The following is a 14,797-nucleotide window of genomic DNA, read 5'->3' on the forward strand; positions in this document are numbered from 1 at the left end:
CCCTGAGTACACCAGTGCACATACAGCAGGATGTTATTCCAGCTTGGGTTCACAAACATCCCCTTCAGCCCTGACTGCTCTGGTGGGTAATGCTTCTCTTTAAATATCATTCTGTGCTGGTTTGACATTTCCCCCTCCTGCAACTACAGAGCTTGTCCGGAGGGCTGCAGGGGCTGTTTTGTGAAGTGGGAGCATCCAAGCAGAGGCAGACCTGCTGCAGGGCACCCACAAATGAGTGATACCAGCCCTCTCCAAACACCGTGCAGATGGAAATTCCAGCTGTCATGGAGATGGACTTGCTGCTTCTGTGCCCTCACAGTATTTATCTCACCAAGGTGGAGGCACAGCTCTGTGGTGTCCTGCAAGAGCAATCTCCAGTCGTATTATTCTTGTCTTTCTTCTCCAACCCTTGCTGTGACCTGTTGTAGGTTCTTGCCTTCTGTTTGAAATGACATGAGCAGCTTCTGACGGTCAACAGGTCACACACAGCAAGGGATGGAGGAGAAAGACAAGGATATGACTGGAGGTTGCTGACATGTCTCCTGGCACCTCTTCTTGCTGAGATTCATTTGGGGCTTTGTTCAAAGCAACACTGTCCTCACCCCTTCCATCTTCCTCCTCATCCTGCCCCGTGGAGGAGCTGCCGCCTCCTGTGAGGGGACAATGGGACACCAGGCTCTGGAGTCTCGCTCAGCCATTTTCACAACTCTTTATTGATGCTGGAAGTTCAGATCATTATTTACAGAGGTTACTTCCCGCTGTGACACTCCAAAAGCTACCGGTAGGCCTGGCACAACACTCAGCCTGGCTGTTTCCCCAAGGGAAGCAAACTCCAAGTTAAATCAGTCTGGAGTTCTGAGGCACAGAAGCCATGTGAGCTCTGAGCAGAATGAGGACTTGCTTCTGACACCCCCTTTTTGGATATGCTGTGGCTACCTTTGGCTTGGATGGCACAAATTTTTTACAACTGCCCAAAACTCTTGTTGGTTGAAATCACTGCGGGCCCGTGTCAGTCTCCCAGTTCTTTGATGTGTCTCCCAGCTTGCTAATACAGGAGCAATGAGCTGCATCATTTCCATGAAAAGCAGGAGTGCAGCTTGCCCTAATGTCCTCCTACGTGTAAAATACAACATGTTTAATTTAAAAATACCCACACACACTCAGTGCAGCTTTGGGAGCTGAGGGCCTAAGCTGAGAACTGCAGCCCATGGGGATCCTGGGGGCTGAGGGACACGAAAGGCCTGAGATTTGTAAGTCTTTTTTTTTTCAACATACTTGATCATAAGAAATGCAGCATAGTTTGTCCTGTCTTACTGAAACATTGCCATCATCTCTCGTGTTTGCAGGAGAGGGGGAGTTCAGTTTGTCCCCTGTAGGGACATGTGAATGTATCCCATGTTTATTTACTATATCCAGCTAACCAAACAGGCCATTACAACTGTGCTGTCCACAGACAACACTCAGCATTGTATATTTTTCATAAAACTTAACTGATTTAGGCAGATTGCAGCTACTGAATCTGAGTGCTTGCTGCTCATCAGTGTCCCTCAAAAAGAGGTGGCCCTTCCATTCCTCGCTTTTATTCCCAGCTTTTTGTGTTTAGTTCTCTGTTAGTGTCTTGGTTTTAAACTTACTACTATTTCTGTTTCAGATTATTCAGCTCGTTCAGCTCCAATATCCTTTCTGCACATGTAGAAAAATCCCTTTTATCAAAAGCTGGTTCACTTCAGCCAATTCTTGTTCCAGATGTTGAGACGGTAATTCCATTAGTTTGGCTGATTTTATGTTGTTTAAGACATTTATGATTTTCACCTTGAATTTTATGTCATTCATTTTAAGAAGTATATATTCAACTTATGTTTAATAGTATAAGAATAGTATAAGAAAAGAATGTCATGCTTTATTATACATAGGCTTATGTTTTAAGTAAGCTATTGAATTATTAGTGAATCCAGCTTAAGTGTTTACTTATGTACATGTAGAAGTATAGACATATACTTTAAAAGAACACAAGATTTTTAAATATCATCCAGTCTAAAGCCCTGATTTCCAAACATTAAGGGGGACTTTAGTGTTTGCAGAACACTTGCCAAAAGATAATGGTTACTTCTGACTTTCATTTTATTTTAAAAGTGAAAATATCATTTCTTGGATGCCTGAGACAGACTGAAACTTCTTTTGAATCTTCCTTGTGTGTGTTTTGTGTGTGAATTAAAGGCATCATATCTGAATTTCCTGACAGTTTTTGTTTGAATTTTAAGGTGCTTTATGTACAAAAATAGCAGTACTGTATGTAGGTACACAAGAAGTAATCTGAGTAAGGAAACTGGAGAATAAATTATTTGGGAATGCTCAAATAGTTCTTTACAGAAGCCGAGATTAGAAGAAATATCCACATATGTTAAGAAGATAACTTTGATCACTTAAATTTGAGACTGTTTTAAAGAAAAAGTATTTATTATAGGAATCACAGGCACTTTTATAGAAGGTGAACAAAGCTTTTCTGGGAAACTGAACCAGCTCTGGGAGGTTTTGATGAATCCTGCATGGTGCCCTGTTACCTGAATTAAAGGAGAGCTGTCTCTTTAAAGATATTCTCAGAAGTTTTTGGCACAAAGACAAAGCCCCCCAACAGGAGGCTGCTGCAGGATCCCTCGTGCCTGTGCATTAGCAAATTGGGTATTAATGAGCTGATAGGGCTCCTAAAACCGTTTTGCAGGACGGCATTTGGCCAAGCAGAAGTGACAGCCGTGACAGCCGCAGGTATTTCCATGCAGCCAAGCTGCCAGAGGAGGTGTGCCTTCCATCTTCAGCAGGATTACGCTCAGGATGTAATTAATCTCTCAGATGCAGTTCACTTATCTGCCTTTGCATTGTTTTGCTATGCTCACCTGCTTTTCACACCTCACTTTTTCTTTAGCACATGTTTAACCTTTCATGGTTCACAACCCAGCCTGTTGTTCCTGCAGCTGTGGTGGATTCAGCCTGTCCATCTTGTCCCTGGAAAGGAGCTGCTGGGACTGCAGGACACCCAAAATGAATGCAGAAGGTACAGCTCACCAAGACAGAGCAACCTCTTGTTTGTCTCATCTTTAGATGGTCCTCAAATCGTTTATTTTAGGTAAATAACGTAATTATTTTTAATTCTATAGGCTATTCTAAACTATTTGTGTCAGCCATACTCACTCAGACATGACTTAAAATCCCTATGTCTCTTTTTGCACTTAACACAAAAAGACAGAGCTCACAAGTGAAGTGGAGAATCAAGATCATTTTGATGTTTTTCCTAACCTAAAAAATAGGTAACTTCCATGAATGAAACCTTTATTTTCTGCATTCCTAAAGCGTAAAATCTCTGGAGAGAAAGAGAGAGAGAGAGAGAGAGAGAGAGAGAGAGAGAGAGAGAGAGAGAGAGAGAGAAAGGGAGATTAAAATGGGTAGTAGCTAAATTGAAGATCCTCATCTCCTTGTGCTCCCTCAGAGCTGTATTTCCCATGTTTCTCCCTTCTTTCAGAACTAAATAATCCCTGTTTTATGGTTGTCTGTCACTTTGCTGGGAGCAGGGCAAGTGACTGATACAGTCAGACAGCTTGGTGACTGCCCTAGTCAGCCCCTAAGACTTAGCTGATCACTTCTTGTTTCTCCGGAGCAGATCATCTCAGTAATTTCCAGTGATTAACTTCCTTAAGTCCTGCCACCTGACAGCTGCCCTTCCCTCTCCTGTGGACACCGGGATTGACTCAGCCGAGGAGCCTGAGTTTCCCACCTCAGTGAGTCACAGCAAAACGCATTCCCAGAGAGGTCAGCCCGGGAACAAGTGATGTGCACAGGGCTGTTGGAAATGGGAAGCAAGCGCAATTCCTGCTCCCTCCTGGGCAGGATGCCGTCGCCTTCCTCCGCGGCCCTCTCAGCCGGAATATTTAAGGAATGTGTGAAAGGGTGCTGTTTTCCTGCTCCCGAAGGCCGGTAAAGCCCGAGCCTGGGCTGAGCCAGCTTTGACACTGACTCATTGTGTTGAGCTGGAGTGAGTGACAGCAGTTATGTCTCCAGCGTGCCGGGCAGAGATATCCCCAGGGCTGGCACCACTCCACGGCTCCTCCTGCCAGCTCCGCGGTGGGAATGCAGCTCCCCGGCTGCTCTGCGACATGGAAATGCATCCCCTCGCATGGTGGTTTGCTCAGGAACTCTGTACCGTGTCACACTGTGAACTGAGAAACACCCCGCACTTCCTCGCCCCTTGTCTTCATTGGTGCTAAAGAGAGAGTAACTTCTGTGTGGTAGATGCAGTGTTGGAGAGTCTCTTCAGAAAGGCACTTTATGGTTCTTCTAGTGCTTTTGGGAGTGCCTGTAAGCCTGGTTCTCCAAATCTTCGTTCGCAAAGCCTAGCCATGAACCTATGAACCTAAGCTTGGTTCTATCAGGAAATATAAAAAGACTTGTCTTCAGGAGCACTGGTGGGTTTTCATTGTGATCTAGAAGTTGTTGGTGACAAGAATGAACCAAGAGATGTGCTTAGGTACCTGAGAAACTGAGGAAAAAAATTGAGGGAAAAAATTCACACATTTCCCCAGGCAATGGGACGTGAAAGTTGAAAGGAACAAAAGTAATATGAGCTCAGAATCAGTGGGATATGAAAAGGGAGAGTTATCCCAGTGGCTGGGGACCAAAGCTTAGGTGTAGGGTGTCACCACTAGGTGAACGTTTTGTCCTGTGTCTGAAGATAAACACTTTGAAGACCCAAAGAGCTTCTCTCCAGCTCCGTCATCTTTCCTGACTATCCCAGAAAGCAGCTCCTGAGTGTAAGTAACAATCGTCTGCTGATACAGAAATGGAGAGAATGCTGTGGAAAGTACATGCACGTGAACCTAATGAGTGTTTCAGCCCCTTTAAGGTACATTTATACCTAAATTAGGGAGTGAGAGACCTCCAGGGATAGGAAAAAAACATTCAGTAGGCCTGCAGAAATTTAAGAATGTGAAACCTTGGAAGTGTAATCTCTTTTCCTGCTTTTAATGACAGCAATTGTTCAAAATAACAGAAAGACAAAGCCCATATGGAACACTCAGTCTTTCCAAGCAGCTACTCTATTGCCACTGAACATGTAGGGATACCTCAAGTCAAGCCCAGTGTGATTCTTGCTCATGTCAGGAGGTTTTCTCCTGCTCACATTTTACACAAAACATGCAGCACCTTCCAGTTTGTAATACTACTTTTTGTGATTTCCAGACACACGCTGACACATCACTGAGGTTCACCCCAGTGTTCAGGCTGGAGAGGTTTCTGCAGTTAATTACTTCTTCACCCTCATGGGTGTGTGAAGTTTTATGGGAAGCTTTCTTGTCCTCTTGAAAAAGAACTAGAGCTTGCCTTTTCTTGTTTTTCAGGGGTTAACTGCACAAAGCTCCAGATAAAATACACAAGACTGATCATCTGAAACTGGGGACCTGAAACAATCCCAAGCACTGGAGCAGATTGGTAAATTCTTAAATGGCCTTCTGCTTTTTAAGGGGTTTAAACCAGAAACTTGAGGGAGAAATGCTGATGAAAAGCAGCAGCCCTTCCATCAGTTCAGCAGCATGTTCAGTGTGCAGGGCTTTTCTTAGTGTTTTCAAACACTGTGGGAAGACCCAGGAATGGGACAACCGAGGTCAGAAGTTTGGCTGTTTTCAGGGGGTACAGTTTGGGGGCATTTTGTACTTCAGCTGCTGTGGATTAAGTGAATCCTTTGGGCACTGAATCTCTCCTCTCCTTTTTAGGAATGGATTGGAGGGGAATTTAAACATGAGAGGAAGGTTCAATTATGGGTTTGACAGCTAGAAACTGTTCGTGCAGTGCTTTGTCCTGGGACTGAACATCGTGTCATAGCGAAGCTCAAAGCTCTGGCTAAAACAATTTGCTTTGTTGAGTATTTAACTATCAGGATACTTCAGGTAGCTGAAAGCCAGGACAGCTTTGACAGCCCAGCTACAATAGGTGGTCAGAAGAGCAAACATTTCCAACAGTAAAACCGGGCTGTTGCAGAGAGAGCGAATTCCAGCTCCCTCAAGTGAAATAAGCTGCCTGGACAGAAGTGCCGCTTTTTCTGCTCATCCCTCCATCTGCACAAGGTGCTTGTGCTGGCACAGCTCTGCCTTCCAGGATCTTACCACAGCTCTGACTGACACAACTATGCCAGGAGAGTCGGGACTGGAGACCTGACCTGAAAACACCCTGGCTCAGCCCCAGGGTTAATTCCCATCTGGGAGTAAAGACAGCAACTCACAGAATCCACCTTCTGAGCTGCCTTGAAATGAAAGCCGTGCACAGCCTGGGCATGAGACCATTGCCCTTTGGGAAGGAGATCCCTCGGCTCTTTCAGCTGTTGTATTTTGGGGAGGGGGTTTGGTCTAAAGGAAAAGTTCTGGGGCCCAACAAGGTACTGAAGTTTGAAAAAAATAAATTGGCTGTGATGTACACAGCCCTGTATTTCAGGGCTCTGCCCATGAGCTAGCACTGAATCATAGAATGGTTTGGATTGGAAGGGACCTCAAGGATCATCTAGTTCCAACCTCCCTGCCATGGGTAGGGACACCTTCCACTAGCCCAGGTTGCTCAGAGCCCCATCTAACCTGGCCTTTGACACTTCCAGCAATGGGGCAGCCACAGCTTCTCTGGGCAACCTGTGCCAGGGCCTCCCCACCCTCCCAGGGAAGGATTTTTTCCTAATATCCAATCCAAACATTTAGGCATTGGGCTAATGACAGTGTGCTGCTAAAACAAGATGACTTCCAGAAGAAGTTGCAACCTGGATCACTACAAGGCATTAACACTGCCAATAAACTGAGGTGAGTCCCTAAACTGTGTGCTGTGAGACAGCAATGCTTGTGAGAATGTAGCAAGGATAACTGCATTAAACACTGCACGATGCTTATCCTCAGCAGTGAGGCACTCCAGATTTAATGAGTGCTGCACGGTACTGTTTTGAAAGGAGTTTTGTCTCAGAGTCGCTGCCAGTGGGATGAATGGTCCTGCCCGTGCCTCCACCCAACACCCAGACACCCATTTAGTGCCAGGGACCTTGGAGCGTGTCAGCTCATCCCAGTGACCCAGCTGGAAATTAACTGCTCTGCCACACTGCACCCCCAGCTGTACCACAGTGTGAGTGTGGGGGAGACATGGAGATCAGGAGAGATCTGTGAGATCCTGTCAGAGCAGTGAAAATCATGTAAGAAAGTGCACACTGCTCCTTTGAAATGCCTCTGACAGCTCCCGAAATACTGGGCTTAATGCCACTTATTGATTTGTAACCACGGAGACGGTGCATGTTCCCATTGCAAAGTGAGGGAAAAGCTCTTTTCCTTCACCTCCTCCAGCACTGAACAATCCTGGAAAATACTCCTTGTAACCTCTGGAAGCCCTCACAGGAGGGAGGAGCGAGTTGTTTGCCTTCTTAGAGGCTGCTTCGTTTTCACAAAGGTGGGGAAAATCAACCATTTCTTGCAAATCAGCCTGGAGCAAAAAGGGCTAAGCTATTCTGGGAGATGAGAGATAAGCACGCCAGAAAGCCTTATCAGAGATTTGTCTTAACTTGCAAAGGTATTTTCTTTGATGAAAGAATACAAACAGTTGTTTGAAATGTTCTGTCTGCTCAGATTTGTTTTCAGAGATCTTACATGAAGCCCCTCTGCATTAAATTCTTTAATAAGGATCTTCACTTTCTGAATTAAAAATTAAAGTGTAAAAAAAAAGGTATCAACAGGACAGTCAATTCAAAAAAGGCTGAAAAATATTGGATCAATATTTGTCCCAAGTCCAAGTCCAGCCATTTCCAGAGGGAGTGGAGTGCTGGATGTGGGATCCCTGTGATTCAGCCTGGTGGGACCTAGAGTGTGATCAGCACTTGCCCATCAGCTGACAGCAAACTGTGAACATTTGCTGGAGAACTGATGAAGGTTTGAGGAAAATGGGCAGAAAGACCAATTGTAAAGCATCTAAACCATAGTTAGGCACCACAGCTTTGAAACAGAGGTTCTAGAAATAGAAGATACCAAAGCAAAACAGGTTATTTTTAAATTGCCTTTCTTTTCTCATAGTCTAAAACTCAGCTCTGCTGTTTAAGCTGAGACACACTGGAACTGTGTGGCCAGTGTGACAGGCTGGTAACTTACCAGAAAACAGTGTTTTGGGTAGACTTGCCGTCTTTGGAAACTATGCTTAAAAAGCAAATGCTTAAAAAGCAAATGGTGCCTTCCTGTTTTTGTTGTGAATTCCAAATGTTTATTTCCAACATGTCACCATTTTGAGGGAAACTTCCTCTTCTTTAGAAGTCATGGTCAGAGAAAGAGCACAAGCAAATCATTTCCCCCCCACATGTAAAGCCTTAAGAGTTTTCTCTAACCCAGCTTTTGGAGAGGGGATGGGGGGAAGAGCTCTGAAATGAAAAGTTTTGGGTCAACTCAAAACAAAATTAGGAGTTAGTTGGCTGGACCTGGCCACCAAGCCGAGCCCCAAGGCCCACTAGTCCTGTGACTCTGCTCCTGGAGGAGCAGCACCTCGGGCCTCTGGAGACCTTTCTGCCATGGCAAAGCCAAGGCTGGTTTTTGGGGCAGGCTATCTATGGACTGTGAGTCCCTAAACTGTATGAAATGAGACAGTAACACTTGTGAGAATGCTTGTGATCACACAGGCCGTGAGAATGGCTTTGGAATGGGCGCTGGAATGGGCTGCCCAGGGAGATGGTGGAGTCGCCGTCCCTGGAGCTGCTCAAGAAGAGACTGGACGTGGCACTCAGTGCCGTGGTCTGGTAGACGAGGTGGTGTTGGGTCACAGGTTGGACTCGATGATCTCAGAAGTCTTTTCCAACCTTGTCGATTTTCCCGATTCTGCGCGAATGCTTGCGATCACACCGGCTGCTCCACCCCAGCGAAGAGCCCTTCACCCCTCCCCGGGCCCCGGGGGCGGTCCTGGGCGATCCTGGGCTGTCCGGGGCGGTGCCGGAGAGTGCGGGGCGGGGCGGTGTCGGAGCGGCGCGGGCGGGACGGTGGCGGGCGCTGCCCGGAGCCGGCGGAGGCGCGGCCCCCCCGGAGGGTTCTGTGGGATCTGTGCGCAGGTAAGGGGCTCTCCGGGGGGTTCCCGGGACCGAGCGACAACTTGGCGTCCCGGCGGGAAGAGCTCCCGCCGTGCCCTGCCCCTCCCCTGCTCCTCCTCTCCAGCCGCCATGGCCCGGGTCCCACCGGGAGCGGGGACCGGGAGCCGCCCCGAGCCTGGCGGGACGGGCACGGCCGCGGGGGCCGAAAACCAGCCGGCCCTCCGTTCTCAACCTCCGTGAGGAGGAGGGAAGGAGAAGCGTTTTCGGCACTCCCGACCTTCTGTGCCTTATTTATGTGCTGGAAGTGACACAACTCTTAGGGAAGTTTTGGGAAGAGGTGGGCAGGCTCCGGCTTTAGTCTTTTCAGGCGCTAGTGCTGTTAAACTGCGGTTAAAGAGTTTTATCTAGAACTAGCAAATGTGTTCTGATTTAAGGCCTGGGGTTCTTACATCCTGTAATTATTTTCTTTTCCCTAGGTCTGTTTCTGTTGGATCTGTAAATTTCGGAAAGCTGGAATAGCTGTGGTAGCTCACACTCTGGCTGACGTGCAGCTATGGCTCTAAAAAGTTGCTTTGCACCTATCTAGTCGTTTCTGTGGGGGGGAAGCGAGCTTTTGGTGTTGAACGCTGTAGTGTAACACGTGTGTGCTCTCTGGTGCGAGTACAGAAACACTGAGGAGGTGTTTCGGGCTCGGGCTTGGCTGTGCCTGAGCCTTCAGAGACTCTGCTGGCTCCTTGTTCTGGCCCGAGCACAGATACTACCACCAGCACCATGTGTGAGCTCTGGCGTGTATTGCAGTGGCAGCACATTGAGCAATACAAGTGTCGCCGCATTCCAAAAAGTAAACAGCAAAAATGGGTCACACAGTGAGGATATTCTCCGGGCTTACACGATCGAGCACCCGAGAGGAAGAAGTTACAGTGTGTTAACTCCGGATTTATTGCCTCTCTTAAAGGTAGTAGCTATAGCTGGAGGATTTACTTTTGTGAAGGACATAAGTAGAGGTTTCAGTAAAACCAGAGGCAGCATGGCAGCTTGGTTTGAGAGGCATTCTGGAAAGAAGAACAGCTGAAATCTGCTTAAACTCTCTTTTCCAAAGGCAGCAAAGATTTTGGCCTCTTCACTTCTTTACATCAGTAAAAAATTAGGAGCCAGAGTGCTCCTTAGTTTAGCTTGGTACCTGTCCCAGGGGAGTTTTGGCAACAGGATTTAGCCCAGTTCTTTGAAAAGCTGTATCAGAGAGATCAGCTCCTAGAAGTGAAAATGCCAGTCAGTGGCGTGTTGCTAAATTAAGATCCACATTCGTGTGTCAAGAGTGTGAAGTTGATGTTTGCGTCCTCCCCGAAGGCAGTGGGAGCTCCACCTGTTTGCCTGGCTGTGGAGTGGGCTCCTTGGGAGCGGGATCCCTCTTCAGCATCTCCTGCCTTTGAGCAAGGTGCCCTGGGATTTGATCCATTTGTGGGATCTGGGCTTAAGAGTTCTGCTGAGGAATATTTAAGCTGATGTGTCCTGTGCATATGTGTCTGCAGCAGATCCATGCTCTGGAAGAATATTGGTGAGTAAGGTTTCTGCTTGTCCCTGCCACGCAGGGTGGAGCGCCTAGAAACCAGGGATGTCACAGGGGGCAGGGAACCGTGCTGAATATCATCTTTTTTTCCCTACTTGGAGGCAAGTCCTGTTCCTGTTTGGAGTTGTGCTGCCTGCGCAGTGTGAAACACCTCAGGAAGGAGTGGGGTGCTGATGTAGATGTCTGTGGGGGTGTGTGGGGAGGCTTTGCCTGTGACCCGTGGCAACAATGTGAGGATAATTGTTAACATTCCTGAAATTACAGCCATTCCCAGGAGACTGAGGTTCCCAGGTGGTGCTGCCAACCTGTCTGGTCCCATTGCTCACCGGTGATGAGCAGGACACATTCTGGTCGCTGCTCAGTGCTCAGGTCAGGGTGGCCTGACAGGCAGTGCTGCGTGTGAAGAGGTGCATGGGGTGCAGTGCCCTTCAGGAGGTTTTGTGTCTCTTGGATCCATCCAAGTGGGGTTTTTCTGATGTTTCTCTTTCATCGCTTGAAGGGACACTTTCAATGAAGTGGAAATCCTTCCCCTGCAGAGGTTTAAAACCAACCAAAGTTTATTCATTTTCTTGACAGTGGTGTGATTGCATCAAAATAGACCTTGGGCTTACTCAGGACTGAGTAGTGTTGCTGTAAACTCATTTGAATAACTGACTAATTTTCTTTGTTGTGCTTTGCATTGTGTGTTTTCTGTGGAGAGGTGGCCAGATGCCAAATCCAGTACAGATGTTCCAAAAATGTATCCCTGGCTTCTGGGATGGCACAAGAGGAGTGCAAAATAAACCCTAAATGTCTCTGACTGGGAAGTCCACTGGTTTACAGAGAAAGTAAAAGCTCAAATATTAGGCAGGATTTAGGGAGGTAATAGAGCATCCTGGAACTTCCTGTGGTGTTAGAGGTGGTCAGGAAAGCCCCCTTCCCACTGCTGAATTTGCATGCCCTTTCTTAAGGAGGTACTGGTAACCTCTGCCTCAACTTGTGCATGGTGATGCACAGGTTAGGTTAGTGTACCCGAGACAGCTTCTTCTTATTCTTGCCTTGGCTATTTTCAGGCTTCAAAGCAAAACTGAAGTGATATCGCTGCTTTAAAGCTGTACAATTATGATCTGACCTATATCTGTGTGGCCAAACCACATCTGTAAACTTACAGATGCAAGGAATGGGTTTATTGAGAAGTTCAAGCAGGTTTTGTTGTGTTCACTCCTCATTTGGGGTGTGTGCCCACAGCTGTGCATTAAAAACACCTAAAACCACTTAATACCCTCATAAATAAAACCACTTAGTACCTTCCTGTACTTAGGCTGAACAGTGAGCCCCTTCCCCCATTTCTAATTGTGAGATCCCATTAGTGACTTTGGTCTTGGATCCAGCCCAGGAGAGGTGAACTATGTTGTGCTGCTCTTTATGCCCAGACATTTATTTAGCATTTAGTACAAATTCTCACCCTGTCCTGCTGTGCTGTAAATTTGTTGGGTGTCCAGAGCCTACATGGTGTAATTGCAGTGTCTCCTGAGCAGAGGGCCTGTGCCTGGACTTCCTTCTTGGTCAGGCTTTGCATTTGCGCTGCTTTTTTAGTTTGAGTAGGGCTAGGTATCAACCCTCCCTGTGTCTTGGTAGGAAAGTGACTCTTGGTGCTGAAAATCTGCGTGCTGACAGGCGACCTGTGAATGGGGAAAGGATGGTTGTTCAATGACAGCTGCAGAAATAGCTCTTTGGAGATGTCTGGTTTGCAGCCATTAACCTTTGCATCACGTAGGAAAGGCTCCAGTGCTATTCCTGAGAGATCACATCTCTTGCCCAGTGTTTGGAAAAGCCAGCATCTAGTTTGTGTTCAGGTAAGGGTACTCCCTTTTCCTTTGCTCTGCATCGTTGACCAGTGCAGGCTGTGTCAAAGAGCAGGACGGGGGCCACTTCAGCAGCTTCTGGCTTGTGGTGTTGAAGGGAAGATAAAAGTAACAAGTGTGACTTTAAGGAGCCATTTGCGTACATTTTGATAATAATCACTCTTCCAGTAGGCACCTCTGGCATGAATAAAATCTCCTCCTCCAATGGCACCTGCAAGCAGAAGGCTCCCAGATCAAGTTTGGTTTGTATTTGCATCTCTCTTTATAGGCTTTTTCCTATATATTAGTGAAAAATCTGAAGGCTGACTTGAGCGGGCTGTTTCAGCATCTGAGCTCTGAAGTGGAGAATTTCTGTGCTGCCAGACAGCTGCCTGATTGTGTCTCACATGGTAAAAACCTGATAACCACTGGCATGAATCAGCACATTTTAAACAGTTCTGGTGGCTCCAAATGTGATGGATTTGGGAGAACAACTTTTCTTTCTTGCTGTGTAATAGACATGTCAAAATAGGGGACAATGGTAATGGTCTGGTCTTGCATAGACTAACCCAGGCCATGGGGAGTATTAAATGGGAAAAAGAACACACAGACCCTTTGGAGCTTGATCTCCATGTTTTTGGACATTGTGAGGTTGGCAGTAGAAGGTGTCTGTAGGATCAAGTTAAAGTTCTGTAGAGCGTAATGCTGATAATTAATATCTGTCTTGAAGAGCAGGTGAGAAAGCCATCTTTGTTGTAAAAACACCCCGAGCTGCTCCTGTGTTTCTGAAAATAATTATCTCATGTGGTTGTAGCACTTGTGATCTTGGGTTCTGTCTCCTTACACTGTTGTAAAAATCCCTCTTGCCATATGGAAACTGCCAGAGTCTGTTCTCTGCTAGGCTTGGATCAGGTAGGGAGGTGGTTTGATGTCTGTGCTTCCCATGGTGCTCATCCTTTTTGCTCTCCTTCCTGCACTGGAAACATCTCTGATCGACTTTTATTAAGTGGGAGGTGGATTCAAGTGCTGGCTTTGTTGTAGTATCCCCCGTCCTGCTTCCAAACCAGGATTAAGCAAAGGAAAATATTTCTTTACTCTTAATTTAAGTCTCTGGGAAGTTGGTTTTGCTTCAGAGCAGACTTGAAAAGGCTTGTCAGTTGGATCTTGGAGCCACCAGCATTTTTTTTCTCCTCCACTTAACCGAAGCTGGTTTCATTTGTGACAGCACTTTTAATTTGTTATGTTTGCAAAGGAAACATCGGGGAAGGTTCAGAAATGCATATTTATGTTTCTTGGCTAAGCTGAAATTGGCTCTAAGAACTTGGGTTTGGAAGTTTTAGAAAGAAAGGTTGGATTTTTTTTTATATATTGCATGTTTTTTGTTTTTTTTCTTCTTGTGCAAAAAGAGGTTAGAATGGCTTACCTTCGTCTACACCTTCCCTTGGATGTGAAACATGTAACTAAAAGGTCCTAACTAGGACTATCCTCTCAGAGGTTTCCACACTCACCCTGGAGGAATGGAAGCAGTATTGAAGATGTGGTTACACAGACAGATGGGTGTTATATGAAGCAGTAGCAGTCTGTCATAGGTGCAAACACTTCTGCAGCAACAGCATTTTGCTCTCCCTCCACTTGTAGTATAACTTGAGAGTGTCCTTTTGGTGAGCAGTCCTAGGGCTGTGAATGCAGTGTGGAGACGAGATGATCTGAGATTTGTTGTCAGGGTGGCGCCAGTAAACTTCCTGCAGCTCAGTGAGAGAGATAATTCTGCAGGGTTCTGGCTCCATTGTTGGGACTGGGTCTAAGGTGAATTTAAGAAAAATGTTCTGGTTGAACAGGCCTTCTTTTCTTGTTTTATCCAAGGGGAAATACCTGCTCAGAGCTTGTTCTGTTGTTCTCATTACTGAGACCTAAATCCGTAATGATTTGCAGGTCCTTATCTGTGTGTCACAGGATTTCCCAGGTTGATATCTCAGGTTTCAGGCTCTTAAAATCTGCGGATGCAGAAGTGTTTGATCATAAAGGGTCGATGAGGTGAGGTCTCTCTGCATCATTTGGGGCATCGTGGGATAATCAGCTGCCAAGGACCAGCCTTGCTCAGCTCACACAGGCTCGTGGGCTGCTCTTGGAAGGATGGGGAAGTGCAGGATTGTTTGACCAAGGCTATAATGCCTGAGGAGGGTGGAGAGGAGGCACTGGTGACCTGAAAGGCCTGTCAGGGATGAGATAACCTGCTTGGAGGGAGAGTGGAACATCTTGCACCCCAGCATGATGATTGCAAGAGTGGAGTCCCACCATGTCTCCAGAGAGCTTTGTGTTGGAGCCAAACCACAGCACGGC

The 14,797-nt window shown here is 46.6% G+C and overlaps 1 protein-coding gene across 15 annotated transcripts in view; it reads left to right on the forward strand.

The window, feature by feature from the left end:
- Positions 1-8,977: 8,977 nt before the first annotated feature.
- The window catches only part of PPFIBP1 (PPFIA binding protein 1), a 100,913-nt gene continuing 95,093 nt past the window's right edge, over positions 8,978-14,797 (forward strand). For 7 of the 15 annotated variants that reach the window (XM_051772387.1, XM_051772390.1, XM_051772388.1 and 4 more), the window contains exon 1: positions 8,980-9,088. The gene's annotated coding sequence lies outside the window, so the exon portion shown is untranslated. Of the gene's footprint in view, positions 9,089-14,797 lie in introns of all 15 variants that reach the window. The other 8 variants (XM_051772380.1, XM_051772378.1, XM_051772385.1 and 5 more) reach the window with 3 other exon arrangements.

This window comes from Manacus candei, unplaced genomic scaffold, assembly GCF_025592945.1.
Source record: "Manacus candei isolate 608988 ecotype Guabito, Panama unplaced genomic scaffold, ASM2559294v1 h1tg000153l, whole genome shotgun sequence".
In the NCBI taxonomy this organism is placed as follows: Eukaryota; Metazoa; Chordata; class Aves; order Passeriformes; family Pipridae; genus Manacus; species Manacus candei.